A 16400-nucleotide genomic window follows, 5' to 3' on the forward strand; every position below is an offset into this window, starting at 1 on the left:
TACCAAGACAACCCAAAGCAGGAGAGTCCCCTGGTAGCATGAGTGAAACTGGGGCCTGTAGAGATAGGAGCCAGACAGATTAGCCAGAAGTGGGTTATAAACAGAAGAGCTGGAACTCAGATAGTAAAAGAAAATTTGATCAAAATAGGGACTATGAATTACTCTATGCATATCACACTTCTGGAAAACTTCTCTTCACCTGCACAGGGAATCAGTCAGTTGAGAACTCTAGTATAGTCCTTAGGGATAGTAAAGAGGCAGGTAGATTACCTTTCTGATGGTTAAAAGAGAAGTTCTGAGACCTTTAAAAACTTTTTCTGATCTTCATTGAGATTCCTTGGGATGTTAGAATGATAAAAATAAGCTGTTCTTTACCCAAAAAAAGTAATCTGATAACAAGCATATGGCTAAAATAAAAAATTCAAAGAGATAATGAATTGAGAATGGATACTGCTAGAAACCAAAATTAGTAAGTTAGAGAAACTAAACTTAACAGACTTTTAAAAAATGAAAATTAAAACATTTTACCCATCATGTTAGCAAAGGTTTAGATTATTAGGTATCCGAAGAAGTAGCATTTTCTGTCCTGTAAATTGGTACAACTTTTTAGGATGCAAGTTAGCATTAAGTTAGCATTAGTTACAATTCAAAATTTTCTGGGTTTGGACTCAGAACTTCCACTTGTAGAAATTAATTCTGAACACAGAGATAGACTCAAGAATATTTGTTGAACCACTTTTTAAAAACTTGGAAACGGCCTAAATGTCTGTCAATGAAGAAATAACTAACCAATGTCTATAAAATTTAATGTTCTGCAGCAGTTAAAAAGAATGAAGTACTTATAGAAAAATACCTAAAATTGCTAAGTGAAAGAAGCAAATTGTATATAATACTCAAAAAAATTTTTAACAATAATTCCTTTATTAAAAAACGTTCAAGGAGGAACAATTCCTCACACCCCCACCACCATTCAAACCACAGTGATCGCACCCTCCTCTCCCAGTTCTGCAGCAGCGTGCAAGGCCCTGTCCAGAGTCACAAGCACAGGGACTCTCCCTTCTATTCCCTCCTCCTCTTAACATTGTGTCATGTTCATTTCTAAGTAGCCCCATCATCTGAACCAGGGGAGTTGGATGAGTTTCGTATACCTTTAAAAATATCTTCCTTATAGGCCACTTACCCCCTTATGAATATTGATGCAAAAATCCAACAAAATAATAGCCAACCAAATTCCGCTGCACATTAAAAGGATTATACATCATGACCAAATAGGATTTATTCCCAGAATGCAAGAACAGTTCAACATGTGTAAATCAACCAATGTAATACACCACATTAACAGAATGAAGCAGCGGGTGGTCGGGGGGGGGGGGGGGGGGGAGGAGACAAAAAAAAATCCCAAATGAATAAAAAAAAAATTTGAAAAAAATTAAAAACCCTTCCTTAAAAAAAAAAAAAAAAAAAAAAAAAAAAAACACTCAACAAACTAGGAATAGAAGGGAGCTTCCTCAACATGATAAAGGCCATACATGAAAACTCCACAGTGAACATCATTCTGTAGGGGAGGAAGACATTTCCTCTACCTGCTCTGGGTCCTTCTGGCTGGAGAATGAATTAAATTCACATGAGAGAGAATAACAGGAGAAAATTAAACAAAGCTTTATACCATGTATACATGGGAGAAGCTCAGGCAAACTGAACAACTCGCCAAAATGGCTGAAGCCACCACTTTAAATATCCTCTTCAGCTAAAGACAAAGGAGGATGTTGGGTGTGGGGGGAGTCAGTTACAAGAGGTTACCAGACAAGTACAGTAAACAAGAGTAAGATTATTATGCAGATTTAAGTCCTTGCCTTCTGCGTGATTAAGAGTTTCTAGAGATAAGGTCATCCCCCCTTCTTCCTGGTATAGAGAGGGAGACACCTTTACAGATGGAGATTTCCCTTACAAATATAAATGTCTCTTAACAAAGGGTAAGTAAATTCTGCTTTTCAGAGTTTCTTTTCTATATGCAGTTTTTAAAAATAACCAGCCCAAAATAATCCTCATGCCAAAGAGACGTTTCTTGGGGTGACCAATTCCAGTCCCCCACAATACTCAATGGTGAAAGACTGAAAACTTTTCCTCTAAGATCAGGAACAAGACAAGGATGCCCATTTTTGCCACTTCTATTCAACACAGTATTGAAAGTCCTAGCCAGAGCAATTGGGCAAGAAAAAGAAAGAAAAGTCATCCAAATTGGAAAGTAAAATTACCTTTGTCCATAGATGACATAATTTTTTATGTAGAAAACCCTAAAGATTTAACACCAAAAAAACAATATTAGCGCTAACAAACACTTTATCCCACAAAGTCACAGGATACAAAATCAACACAAAAATCAGTTGCATTTCTATACACTAATGATGAATCTGAAAAGGAAATTAAGGAAACAATTCCATTTACAATAGCTTGGAAAAAAATAGGAATTAACTTAACCTTCAAGGCGAAAGACTTGTATAGGGAAATTGCAAAACGCTGCTGAAGGAAATTAAAGACAAATATGGAAAGACAATCTGTAAATGGACTGGAAGATGACAATACTACTTAAAACATTCTACAGATTCAATGCAATGCCTATCAAACTCCCGACAGCATTCTTTGCAGAAATAGAAAAACCCCTCTTAAAACTCATATGGAATCTCAAGGGACCCTGAATAGCCAATATTGTTCCTTCTCCCTTCTTGTCAGTGGAATCTCTCCCACTTAGGCTGAAGGGTGTGCCCAGGCCTGAGGGTTTCCCAGGACTTGGGATTTTCAGTGCTAAAACCAGGACAGTCCCAGGCAAACTAGGCTGGTTGGGCATCCTACTCCTACTGTGGTTGAACGCCTTAAGAATGATTTTTTAATTTCACAAGTAAAATTATGAGACATTCCCTTCATGCAAATGAAACACCCAAACCACTAAAAGGAATCAGGGCTCCATGGAGAAATGGCTGATTCCAGGTCTGGGATACAGAGTATTAGATGATCCGGGAGCAACTGGTGCTAGAAAGTAAGGAAGTGCTAAAAAAATTATGACCTGTTGAAAGGACACGGAGGCAGCCTGGAGGAGCTCCCACTGGCTAAACGTGCCGCTGTTTGAGCATCTAAGTAAACAGTGATGGACTGGAACTCAGTAAAATAAGGATCCACGGATCCGCACGCTAACGAACGCACCGTCCTCCCCAGGCTACGCAGCTAGTCCGTGGAGAAGGGATGATGGAAATGGAGAAAAACAGTACGGTAATCATTCATTTAGGCAAGAAACACCAACGAAAACCAGCGGGTGAAAGTCTGAGTAACGGCAGGGTATTTGCCTCGCCTCAAGGCGTCTTCTCCCAGGATGACAATCGCAAAGGGACCCCGCGCCCCTGCGGGCGCCGTGCTGCGGGGTTCGGCGCGGGGGCACGAAGCGGGTCCTGAGTCGCTCCCCACTGGAGGCCGTGCCCCGGCGGGCCGGCTTCTGCCCGATCCCCGGGACGCGGTGCGCCGCGTTTGACCATCGCCCCCGTTCCCACATCCCGCGCCGGCCCGCCTCACCCCTCCGAACCGAACCGTGGCTGCCCGCCCCGCCCTCGGTCCCCGACGCTCGGGTGCTCCACGCGGGGCTGCGCGGACCCGAGGGGGCTTCCCGGCCGCCCCCACCTCGCGGGCCTGGGCGTGGGCCTCAGCGTTTTTAATAAATATCCATATGTGTAAGAAACAGTATGCTGCAAACTGCTGTTATATCAGAGGTGAGAGCGTTATTTTCTGCATTGGGTGTGTCTATTGTGATTAGATTTTTTGAAACACTATGTGCTTATTTTCGTGAATGCGAGGAGTCAAAAGGAATTTCCTAAAATCTTCCATAAAGGGGGGAAAAAAGATCACACAGAGGAATAGGAAACGACACTGCGTAAGACTCACAAATCACGAGAAAACACTGGACTCTCTGCAAGGAATACAACTGGAGAACTATTAGTATCCATAGAACTCAGATATTGATAAGAAAAAGAACCAAGGCATTTAGAGAAGAGGAGACTCAAATAGCCAAAGATACATGGAAAGATAAAACATTCCCACTAGTAACTGGGAAACCCCAATTAAACTGCGGTGACGAACCATTCCACACGCATCAGACGTGTCATTCCCGCCAATACTGACCTTGTCAGACTTGTTAAATGTTGGTGATATTTATTAAGGATAAAGGTGCACGTAATCTTGGACCCAGCAGTTCCATTCGTGGATGAGTTACCGAGAGAAAACCTCCCGTGTCTGTATCCAGAGGTTTGTAGAATGTTACAGCCTTGTTTGTAGTGAAAAACTGAAAATAACCTGGAAGCTCATTGACAGGAAAACAGCTCCATTACTGTCTTAGACTAGGTTTCCCCCAAAGCAGATCCCCAGACTAAAATTTAAGTGAAAGCAGTTTATTTGGCAGGTGATGTGTAATAGGCAGAAACCAGTAATTGGTGTGTGGAAAAGTTGAAACAGGGAAGGTAAGAAAGTCAGTTCATTGGGTAGGGTAACAAGCTCAATATTGCTGAGATATCTAGGAAGCAGAGGAGAAGAAAGCTGGAGTATTTATCCCTCACTCTGGTTGGGGGATGTTCCCTGTATGTGGGCTGAACACAATCCAGCGCTGGGTAGAGGGTCCCAGGTGTTTGCAGAAAGAAGCTGTTGGCACGCACAGGAACAGTGACTGCTAAATACTTAAAGCAATTCCATATGTTTATGATTATGCATGTGAGGTCTTCATACTTTTTTATGTAGTAAAAAGTATAAAGCCACGCATGGTTTGTTTGAAATATTTTACAATTTAAAAATATACAAAATCAGGAAGACCAATTAGAAGTTCAGGTGAGGAATGATGGTAATTTAGACCAGAGGGTTGGGCATAGTGAAAAAATTGTGAATTCAGGATATATTTTAAAGTTGGAGGTAACAAGATTTTCTGATCGAGTTTGATTTTGGTTTACGACCCACTGAATTTGAGATTCCTTGAAGGAAGGAAAGAAAGGGAGTAAAAGAAAAACAAACTGAAAACAACAGAACCATGCCTTCAAAATTCTGAGACATTATTTTCAAATAATTATACTCAGCCAAATAATCAGGGGTGAGGGTAAAATAAAGACATTTTTAGACAAACAAAGACTCAGTGTTATCTCCATGTATCCTTTCCTGTAAAGCTATTGGACGAAATGCCCCAGCAAAATGAAGAAGCAAATAAACCAAGAAAGGAATGTATAGCATCCAGGAAATAGGATCCAACACAGGTAATATTCCAGCTATGCAGCTGGCTTACAAAGCAAACAAAAATATAAATAGGTTGTTGACAGATCTGGAGCATTTGGAAAGAGGTAAGTTCATTGAAGCTAGAGAAAATGTAAGAAAAAAAAGGACAGTGGGTTAGGTAATCATTAATTCCAGGAAAAAGAAAAAAAAAGTTGTACAAGAAAGGAAGTAGAAGCATAATGTGCTGTTTTTCTCAACAATGAGTTATAGGGTACATAAAGTCATAAAGATGTGATGACTGCTTAACCCTTGCTATGGTCTGACTGTTTGTGTGCCCCCCCCCCCCCCAAATTCACATGTTGAAATCCTAACCCCCAAAGTAATGGTAATTGGAGGTGGCCATTGGTAGGTGATTAGGTCATGAGGACGGAGCCCTCATGGAGAGGATTTAGTGTCTTTATGAGAGGCCCTAGGGAGCTCCCTTGCCCCTTCCTCATTCAAGGTTACTGTGAGAAGACAGCCGTCAGCGAGGAAGCACCTTGTCTTTGTGAGGGACAGTTTGGCTGGCCAGCTGCTGAAAGAGTTCTGAAAAATAATTACCTTTGAAAGATTGAACCCTGTGATCAAGGATGTTCTGACTGGGAGAAAAAAAAAGAAATCCATGATTAATTGAGTACCAGGCATAGAATTAGAGACTCCATAATGAAAAGACATTGCTCACAAAGGGGATAGAGCCTCTAGCCAAACACAGCAGAAAGACCCCTTCAATCCACATGAAGTTGTGCTAGTCCTGTGACTAAGGGGAAGCTGCATGAGTGACCATTTCTAATTATCTGCTTCTGCCCTTTCTGTCCCTCAGGAGACCTTAGGTGGACCAGGAAGGTTTTCTGGCAGTGCACTGACGTTTCTGTTAAGCTTCTGTATTCTTGGAACAAAAAAGAAAGAGAATAAATTACATTGTTGTGTGGTATTTCAAATAACTTTGCAGTCCATAATCAAAGTAAATGTGAAATTTATTAATTGGAAGGCAAATTTCAGTTGGTCTCTAGTTCTTTGCCCCAGGGCCACAGGACGCACGAGACAAACCCCGAAGGAACAGTTAGTCTGCAAGAAGACTTGATGATGATGAACTCAGGAAAAGGGAGGGGAGAAGAGATTTTCCACTGTGCCTACCAACCACTGTCTTTTGGGAAAGGGACGCTGCATGAGATGCCCCCTTTTTCAGCCCCTGTTGTAGCCCCTTCAAAGGACCAAAGTTGGCCTGCGGGTTGGTTTCTACTGCCAGTCTCCTTCCACAGGTGAATTAGCAAAACTTAAACTCAGGATTTTCCCCCCAGCGTTTTATTATGAACTATTGCAGGCACACAGAAAAGTTAAAAGAATTCAACGTTAAACACCCATTTACCCATTAACTAGATTGTGTCACTGTTAACACTTGGCTGTCTCTGCTTTATCACATGTTTAGCCATCCATCCATCTAGCCATCTTACATTTGGATGCATTTCCAAGTACATTGTAGGTATCAGTATGCTTCATCCCTAGATTCCTCGGCTTGCTTATCATTAACTATGGTTCAATAGTTTACTTTTTTTTGGTAGAATTTACAAATTGTAAGTGAAATGCAAATCCTAAGTGTAGCATTCTATAGGTTTTGACAAAAGCAGGTGCCCATGGGACCCAAACCTCTATCCGTCACCTCAGAGAACTCCCTTATCCCCTTTCCCAGTCAATCTTGCATCCATAAAGGCAGTTGCTATTCCAGGTTTTTTCCTCAGTATAGATTATTTTTGCCTGTTCCTGAACTTATATGAATGGAATCATGCAGGATGTACTCTTTTGGACTGGCTTATTTCACTCAGCATAATTTATTTGAAATTCACCCATGTTGTTACATGTATCAGCGGCTTTTCCTTGTCATAACTGATTAGTATTCTGTTGTATGGCTGTACCACAGTTTCCTTATCCAGTCCCTCTTTGATGGATATGTGGGCTCTTGCAAAGTGGGATTTGAGCCCACTGTTGAAGGATCTAGAGAGGTGGTGGCTGAGGGTCAAGAGGAAGACAGATATACGCTCCAGGCAGAGGAAAAGCCACGAAGAAACTTCATTCCCTAATTACAAGACCCAGGACAAGACCTTGCCAAGGCAGGGTAGGTGTTATCAAGCCCCATCTCCATCAGGTGCCAGGGCCCACTCCACCTTTGTGGCATCTCTCAGTCTGCTCTCTTTTTCGTAACCACATCTGGCTCAGGTCTTTATTTATTTTCTCTCGCTTGAAACTGGTGGTGTTTCAGTCTCTGATCTCCCTCCCCAACTTTCTACCATAAACATGACCCCCAAGACAAACTTTTCCCACTGCACTCTGATTATGTTACTGTCTCACCTCAGTGCTCACCCAGCTAAGGCCAAACTCCACCTGGGCATTTAAGGTCCTCTACAGACGGCATTGATGAACCTCTCCAGACTCAGTATCTACCACTTCCGCTCCTGCGTGTTGTATACACAAGCCACCCTCCGCTCCTCACAAATCCCCAAATAGACCCAAGCTTGCCACACGCACGCCCTTCCTTATGCCGTTCTCTCTGCCTACAATTCCTCCTCCCTGTATCCTCCAGTCTGGACCCTACCTGTTCCTCAGAGCCGTGCACACACCCAAAATGTTACCTGTTTCACGAAGCCTTCCTTCTCTCCTTCCTCCAATCACCCGGCACCACCCGTCTCTACTAGAGCCCTTAAATGTGGTTGGCCTCCCAGCTGTTTTCTCACCTCCTGTCCTTTATCACTTAGGGATGTCTTTAGCTGCAAGTATCAGAAAATCCTACTGACAATGGCTTGAACAAATTGGGATTTGCTGACTCTGTGATTCTCTCGGTTTTTCAAACTTCGAGGTTGCAAGATGACTACTACTGAGTCAGAAACCAAGTCCATGTTCACAGCAGGAGGAAGAGAGAAAGAGAGGAGTGTCAGGCACAGGTTTCCCTTTTATCGGGAAAGCAAAACTTGTCCCGAATCCTCCTAGCACTCGAGATTAACTCTAATTAATGCACATCAGAATTGAGGATCACTGGCTTACAACTAATCTTGATCTGTCATCTGGGGCTGGCATATGCCTCCCTTCCCTCCACCCCAAAATCAGGTCTCTTGGCAAGGGAGAAAGGGGAAGCATATGGGAATGCAATTAACGGTTTTTGCTACATCAACTCTGCCAGACTGCCAGCTGTTTCAAGGTAGGAACTATATCTTACTCACCTTTATCTCCCCTCAAGATGTCTAGCATCTCAAAACTGTTGATGATAGATAGATAGATAGATAAATAGATAGATAGATAGGCAGGCAGAGCATAGTGCCCCAGTTGCCAATGCCTGGGAGGACTCCAACTACATGGACGATAGCAAAGATCGTCACAATGAATAGAAATACAAACACTCTACCCACTGCATCTTGGTATCAGAGTCCCCAAGGAAAACACAACACAGTCAAGCCCTGGATGGGACACTTCTACTCACATAGAGAAGAGACAGAGCAAGATCAGCTCCAATAGGGTGCGTGGTCCCACATGGCTAGCCGACGCAGGGCAATTGGCCTACATGCACCCCTCTTATGCTGCAGTAGAAGGACCCCGACCCCTCCCCGGTGGAGCTGAAATACTGAAGGTAGGGGGCGCTCCTGAGGTCATTGATGCCCACGCCGAAGCAGAACAAAAGAGCACACCATGAGCTTGAAACAAGAAAAGATATTCCCACACTAGGTGATAAGCCCAGCCCAGGCTGTGTGGGCTCTTTACCTCTTGGTAAGGAAGTGTTCCAGGCCCAAGGCTCATTCTTGTGTGCCCAAAAGGGGGTTAAGATATGTGCCATACAGCTGTTTGGGTTGAAAAGCACATTTGAGACTGCCCTTCCCAACACCGAGATGATTGATTGATAGATAGACAGATAACTAGATAGTAGATAGATAAACAAAATGAGTTAAATAGAATTTTGCACATCATCAGTGGAACCTCCTAACCTGTATAATATTCTTTAGGAAAACAAGCTTCACGTTTAATATCCGATTTACAAATGAACTATTGAAAAAAAAAATCATTAGCTGGAGACGATCAATACTTAGGTCCTTTAATGAAGTTTTCTTTAGTTGATTTTATTCAATGAGAACTGAATAGAAAACCATGCTAACTTATCTCTCACTCACTGCGTCTCTGGTGGCTCCGTGTCCTAAGTGAAAATCCAGGTAGGTGAAGGACCTAGAAGGAAAAACCAGCTTCCCATGGTCCCCAGCCCCCTGCATCCACTCTCCTGCTGGGTTACCAGTGACTCCACTCTCTACAGCTGATAAGAAATCTTCAGACCATGTGACATGTGTAAGCTCATAACATACCAACACCATGCTTGTGGGGCGGCGGTAGGGGAATCCTGGAATCTAGGACTGAAGTGTCATGTTTAATTTCTACCATACATTCAATCTCATTGTAATAAATTCTATGTGGCATCCACACTGGGGGTTGATTTGGCACTTTACTATATTAGCCACATTGCTATAAATTACATTTCCAATATACAGATTAAAACAAACTTGATGTGCACTTTCCCTGCAGTACAATAAAAGTGGAATGCAATGCTGTTCACCCACTGTGCTGGGTAGAGATCCACTAGCTGCCTTGGCAGATAAACCCCAAATCTCAATGACTGAACACAATGGAAGTTTATTTCTTGCTCGAATGAAGTCCAACACAGGTGTTTCTGATCAGCAGGCAGCTCTCCAGGTAGTGATTCAGGGATCCAGGCTTGTGGCTTCTATCTTCAACCAGGAATTTCCAAGGTTGTTGTCAAAAAGGAAAGGACATGGAAGAGCACATGTGGGAGATCTGGGGGGTAGGGCCGGCTGGGAAGAGGCACACACCACTTTCCCCCACATTCCACCAGCCAAAACTTTGTCACATAACCACACCCAACTGCACAGAGGCTGGGAAACAGTCTGGCTACAGACCAGGAGCAAGAGGAGAGAGGTTTGGTGAATGAGGCTCTGCCACACCCGCAAAGGGAAAGAGACAGACACCTGGCTTACAACTTGGCTTCTGCTTCCCCCCATTTTTCTGTTGTTTCGAATCTTTATTCTGGGATTAAGAGATTTGGGTGGATGAACTGGAAATGCATCCTGCTTCTAGTGAGGGTCCTTGAGATGTTTAAATCAGAAGACTAAAAGGAGTTAATGCTAGCTGTTCTTTGATGGTTGTGAGAAATATAAGCAGAGTTCAGGTCTTCTTGGAAAAGAACTCCATATTTTAGGAAAGTGACTCATTCATGGACAGAGACTAGATGTTGGATTTTCTCTTGTAAAGAATGGAAGGAGTAATAACTTTCTTTGCACGTGGAAATAATTTTATCATATAGAGCTTTTTTTTTTTAACACTACACATTGGGCTTGGGTGTTAGTTCTATATTACCTGTATTCTCATTGCCCAAGTCTTTATATTTGGTAAAAAGTCCCCGTCTGTCAGGGCATATATATTCTTGTTTGGCTTTTCCATCTGGACTAGGAAGCCTGCCCTTCCCCAATAGCCCATTAGTAGCATATACTTTCCCACATTCTGTCACCAAAACTTACTCCTGGAAGGTCTTTGGTCCAGATTGCGAGTGGGAAGGAGGTCTGAACCCGGTGGGCCCTCAGTCGGTAATTGCTCCTCGCTGGTCCTCTCCCGACCCAGAGCTCTCCTGCCGACCTCCCCAGGCAGCCTGACAACCTCAACATCTTTCTCCCACCTCTACAGCACTTGTGGCCCTTGGGATGAGACTAAGAATGTTGTCAGTTCACTTAGTACAAACTCACAGCGGGGCAGAAAGCAGGCTCAAGTAGACTGAACAGGTCTGAGTTTCCATCTTAAAAACTTTAGCTATTAGTCAGGGACATAAATGTGATCATATCAGTCAGCGTTTTCCACAGACACAGAACCAATAAGATATATATGTATTAAGAGACTTATTTTAAGGAATTGACTTATGCAATTGTGAAGGCTAGCAAGTCTGAAATCTATAGAGCAGGTCAACAGGCTAGAAATTCAACCAGGAGTTGATGTTGAAATCTTGAGATAGAATTTCTTCTCCAGAAAACCTGTTTGCTGCTCTTAAGGCCTTCAACTGATTAGCTTAGGCCCACCCACGTTGTTGAAGGTCATCTCCTTTACTTAAGGTCAATTGATTCTGAGTGTTAACTACAACTGCAAAATACCTTCATAGCAACACCCAGATTCATGTTTAATTATATCACCAAGTACTATAGCCTGGCCAAGTTAACAGAAAACTATGCAGTACTCAGAGTAAGAAAAAATGTGATTATGCTACATGCTGTTTTGGAGTTAATTTCCTTTTCACATTAGAAAGCTTTTTGGGAAAAAACACAACACTCTCTTAAGCACTAATGTCACATTTGTTGGTCTATTGGGATAGTTTTTCTTAAAGGGTTTGTAGTTCGGTCTAAACAGAATGTCAACCACACTGGAGGTTTTTGAATTACGATTGGATCTGAATTGTCACCTCCTTCTCCATAGTTCAGTGATTTTTCAAGCTTAGATTAAAAATGAAAAGGGAAGTCCAACTTTTAAGATTGACTCCCCTATGCCCCCTGAAAATCCAGCTCCAACAGGGCGCCTCATTTGTACATTTTCTCCGTGACTCCAGGTATTTGCAGCTTCAAAAAGCATTCCTTTGGAAAAGCAAATCTGGAAACACTCAAAGGGCTGGCCTTCGGCTCTGCAAACTTTTCACAATAATGTACACTGAACGCAGTTTGTCAAAATCTGTTTCTTTTCATAGCCTGTGGCTTGAGAGTGATTTCTGGGAAATGTTGATTATAAGATAAGCTCTATTCATTCGGTTTCAAGCAGAGGCATCTTTTCAGAGAAACGAGGGGGTGAGCGAACCCCTCTGGGCCGCCACTGTCGCCGCCCGCCGGGGTCGGGAACCTGCTCGTCACCGCCCGCAAAGCAGCGCCGAGCGCCCGCGGGGGGCGGTGGAGCCAGTGGCCCGCACGGGCGGGCGGCTGCGGGGGCGCCCTGGGGGGCTGCAGCGTTCTGTATTCTAACTTTTCAACGCAAATTCTAAAGCTGGAGAAGAGGGCAGGAAAACAGGCAGGCTTCAACGCGAGCCAGCCGTCAGATACGCCCTTGACTCGCTCTAAGTGGAACCGGGTAATTGTCTCGCTGGAGACCAGCAGACACGGCTCGTGGGACAGAACGGTTTGTCCCTGGAACATATTCATTCCAGGGCTTGTGTGTGAAAAGGCCACACGTGGATAGAAACCGTGTTCTTGGCATTCCTTGCGCTCTGCAGCCTTGAGCCTCGCAGGGCCGGAGCCCACGTGCCCGGGCGCTCCGGGGCGCAGGCGGAGGCTGTGGGGGGCGGCCGCCCCCCCCAGGGTGTGGGTGGGAGGCAAGCTGAGCAGGCGGGCGCCTGGCGCAAAGCAGCCCTCCGCTCGCTCGGAGCCTATTTTCGGTTTCTTGGGACCCTCCTACCGGTCCAGCTTAAATTGAGAGGGGATTTGGTTTGCCTCGCTGGCTGTTTCTTCCCACTCATATTCACGATTACAGCTTTGTTCATTGTCGTTAAAATACATTTACTATGGACCGTTTTTGCATGGCCCTCTGCTAAAATCTGCGCAAAGACGATGTCGCTAGCCCTGAAATAATGCAAAGAGCCCGGGGCGCAGAGAGAGAAGGCTGGGTTTCAATCCTGGGTCCACCTGGAAATGTTCATTAAAATCCTCACTTGCGAGGAACGAGCCCTCACTACAGTCACCCCCTGTGATTGGGTGTGACAGGGTGTTGACCTAAAGACGCCCACACAACTGAAAGGGGAATGCGAAGGCCATCCGAATGTGAAGGGCGCATGGCTGGCTGTCACGTGCGTCTCTTTCCTGCTGGGTCTCACGTCCTCTGTGTGCCCCGTTGTCACTCCAGCCTACCTCCCCCAAAGGCTTTTGGTTAGGATCCCACCACTAAGTCATTTTCTCTTTCTTAATTCAGATTCTCGAGTGATAATACGATTGTGCCAGCTCGTCTTTTAAAGTCAGGCTTTGTAACAGCCCGGTAAGGACTGGCTGTTTGTGGGGCAAGGGCCTTCCCCTGGTCCAGAGAAGCCTTGAGCAGCCTACTTCCCTCTCTACAGTGGCGTTCGCAGCCTCGGCATGTCCAAAACACTCGGCCAGGCCCCTTAACCACCCCCAGACCCGGCGTCTTCAACTATATTACGACGGTAGCACCCCACCCCTGCCCACAGAGCTATCACTCATGCACTCAAGAAGCATTTATGAGCCTCTGTTCCCAGGCACTGTGCTCAGCAATGGGGATACAGGGGTGAACAAAACTGATGCATATCCACCCTTGGAGTTGACAGTCCAGATCGAACAAGATCTTATCTATGAAAACTCAGACCCACCCTCCCACCTGCAGCCCCACTGCAGACCCAACGTTAAGCTTCTATCTTTCTTTCTTTCTCTCTTTCTTTCTTTGTGAGGAAGATTGGCCCAGTCAAGCTTCCTCTATTTTATGTGGGATGCTGCCGCAGTGTGGCTTGACGAGTGGTGCCAGGTCTGTGCCTGGGATCCAAACCTGCGAACCCCAGGCCTCCCAGGTGGAGTGGACAAACCCAACCACTACACCACTAGGCCTACCCGCATTCATTCTTTCATTCATCAAGGATTTCTTGAACACCTACTGTGAGTCATATAGGCACTAGGTAAATGCAAAAAAAAACTAGATGCAAAGATAAATAATACATGGTTTCTGATCTCAAGGAGCTCATGGTCTATTTGAGAAACAGACACACAAGCAAATAGTGATGAGGCAAAAGCATGAGTTAGCAGGTAGAGAATGAGATATGAAAAGGGAAACTTCAGCTTGGCTGAGGAAGTCAAAGGAAGCTTCCCAGAGGAGGTGACACCTGATCTGAGATTTAAAGGATGAGGAGGAGTCTGTCAGGTGTTCAAGCAGCAGAGGGGGTGGGGGGAAAGGGGAATGAGAAAGGGCTATGGACATTCCAAGCAAAGAAAATAACATGCAAAGCATAGAAGTTGTAGAGATTATGGAGACTTCCAAGAAATAGAAATGCTCGAGGATTGCTGGAACATGAAGTTTAAGAAGTGTGGCAAAAAATGAAGCTAGAAAAGTAGCAGAGGCCAAATTGAACCTTGAATGCCTTGCTAAGTATTTTAAATTTTATCCCATGCCCTATCGGGAGTCATGAAAGAATTTAGAGTAGTGGATTAATCTCAGTAATTAATCTGAATTATCTCAGGTTTACTTTTACAGTGAGCATCCTGGGGGACAGAGCAAGGCCAGATTGGAGAGGGGCAGGAAGAGAGGCAGAGAGGCGGCAAAGAGACAGCTCTAAGAGTCTCAAGGAGAGATTATGGGGACTTGAACTGATGAGGCAACAGTGGGTGGGAGAGGAGGTGAGCTTCTCCAGAGAGTTCTGGAAGGTAGAATTCACAGACTTTGGTGATTGTTTTGGAAGTGGGGAAGAGAAAGGATGAGAAGATGACTCTCAGACCTGAGAGACGAGCGGGGAGAGAGGTGCTGAACCCCAGAGAGGCCGGTCAGGAAGGAAGCAGGCAGGCGGCCAACTGCCGTGTGGACAGGTGGGGTTGAAAGTGCCTCTGGAACGTGCAGAGATGTTGAGTGACTCTGCAACCGGGTTTACAGGCCTGCTGCTCAACACAGGAGGCTGGGATGCAGGTCTGGATGTGGAGGCGTCAAACCGTGGGAGCGTTTGAGACTGTGGGTCAAGAGAAGGTGCAGCGTGGGGGTAGAAGCCCCGTGGGGGGCCACGGGCGGACACCTGCTGCAGGAGCGAGGACAGTGAAGGGAGACTCGCTGCCATGGGAAGAAAAGCCCGCCTTCCCTAAGACCAGCTGCTCACTCCCACCCTGCCACTTAGGAGTATGCTCTGGACAGAGACGGAAGAAATCGTTATTCCCTGACGAAGACCAGTGCGTGCGCGCGCGTGTGTGTGTGTGTGTGTGTGTGTGGCCTTAGGGGGAGATGCTCTCTGACAGCTCAGTAAGGGGCTGTCTTTTTTGTGCTCCATGAGGCTCTGGCCCAGTCCAGAACTCTCACTGCCCTGCCTGGTAATACACTTGGCTATCCCCGTTGTGGACACAAGAAACTGCGCTGGGAAACATTTGTTCTAGAGAAAGATTTAAGATGAGGAAGTCGTGTACCTCCAGGTTAGCTGAAACTAAGGAGATTAATGAAGCAGAGATTGAAGATAGACAGAAGCAAGAGAGGCAAGGGATGAAGATGGAGAATGCCCCTGATGGCTCCAGAGCAGAGGTGAAGGGGTGGTCTTGGAGAGGAGGCAAGAAGGAGAAAGGAGTCAGGAGGGTGGCCCAGCTCACTGGGTGGGGGAGGGGAAAGGCAGTCCCATGCGGAAGGGGAGATGGTTCACACGCGGAGCTTAAATCGCTGTGAATACAGGGAGACGGAGCAAGGCTTTCTGAGGAGAGGGAGTGCGTGCTCATGCAATGTGGGTTCCAGAATGGGCAGCACTGAGAGATAGCCCAGACCATAGATATATAAAGAACAAGCTGATCCATGTTTACAGGAAAGTGTATATAGTTTTTGTCAAAGTTTATCTGGGGATGAAAGTGGGCATTTCATATATTCCAGTTTTTCAGCAGAAAGGGATCCAGGGAAAGTCATCATTTCTCCTTTGATAAATCCAGAATAATTTATAGAGAATACTAAGAGAAAACACAGGGATTTGACGTTTGGGCAAGCAAGTACATTTTTTTAAAAGTTTCTTTAGAATAGACATGAAAAGAATAGAGATGAAAAAGAGCAAAAAGCTGATAGAAAATTGGGCAAAAGATATCAAAAGAAAGGTGACAGAAAAGATAAAAATGGCCTTTAAACATATAAAAAGCTGTTCAATATCTCTAATACATAAGAGAAATACCAATTAAAACTGCACCGTAAAACTGAAAAGCTTGACAGCATACTCTGGTACAACCCGTATGGAGGAAAATTTGGCAAGATGAAGTACACTATGAAGAACTATGAAGTACCTATGTAGTCTTTTTGCCAAAAATTTAATGTGAATTGAATCAAGTCTCTAGACCCAAATTCCAGTCTGTTGGAAATACAGGGGATAAAGGAACAAGTCAAATTGCACCATC

The sequence above is a fragment of the Equus quagga genome, chromosome 7 (assembly GCF_021613505.1).
Source record: "Equus quagga isolate Etosha38 chromosome 7, UCLA_HA_Equagga_1.0, whole genome shotgun sequence".
NCBI classification, from domain to species: Eukaryota; Metazoa; Chordata; class Mammalia; order Perissodactyla; family Equidae; genus Equus; species Equus quagga.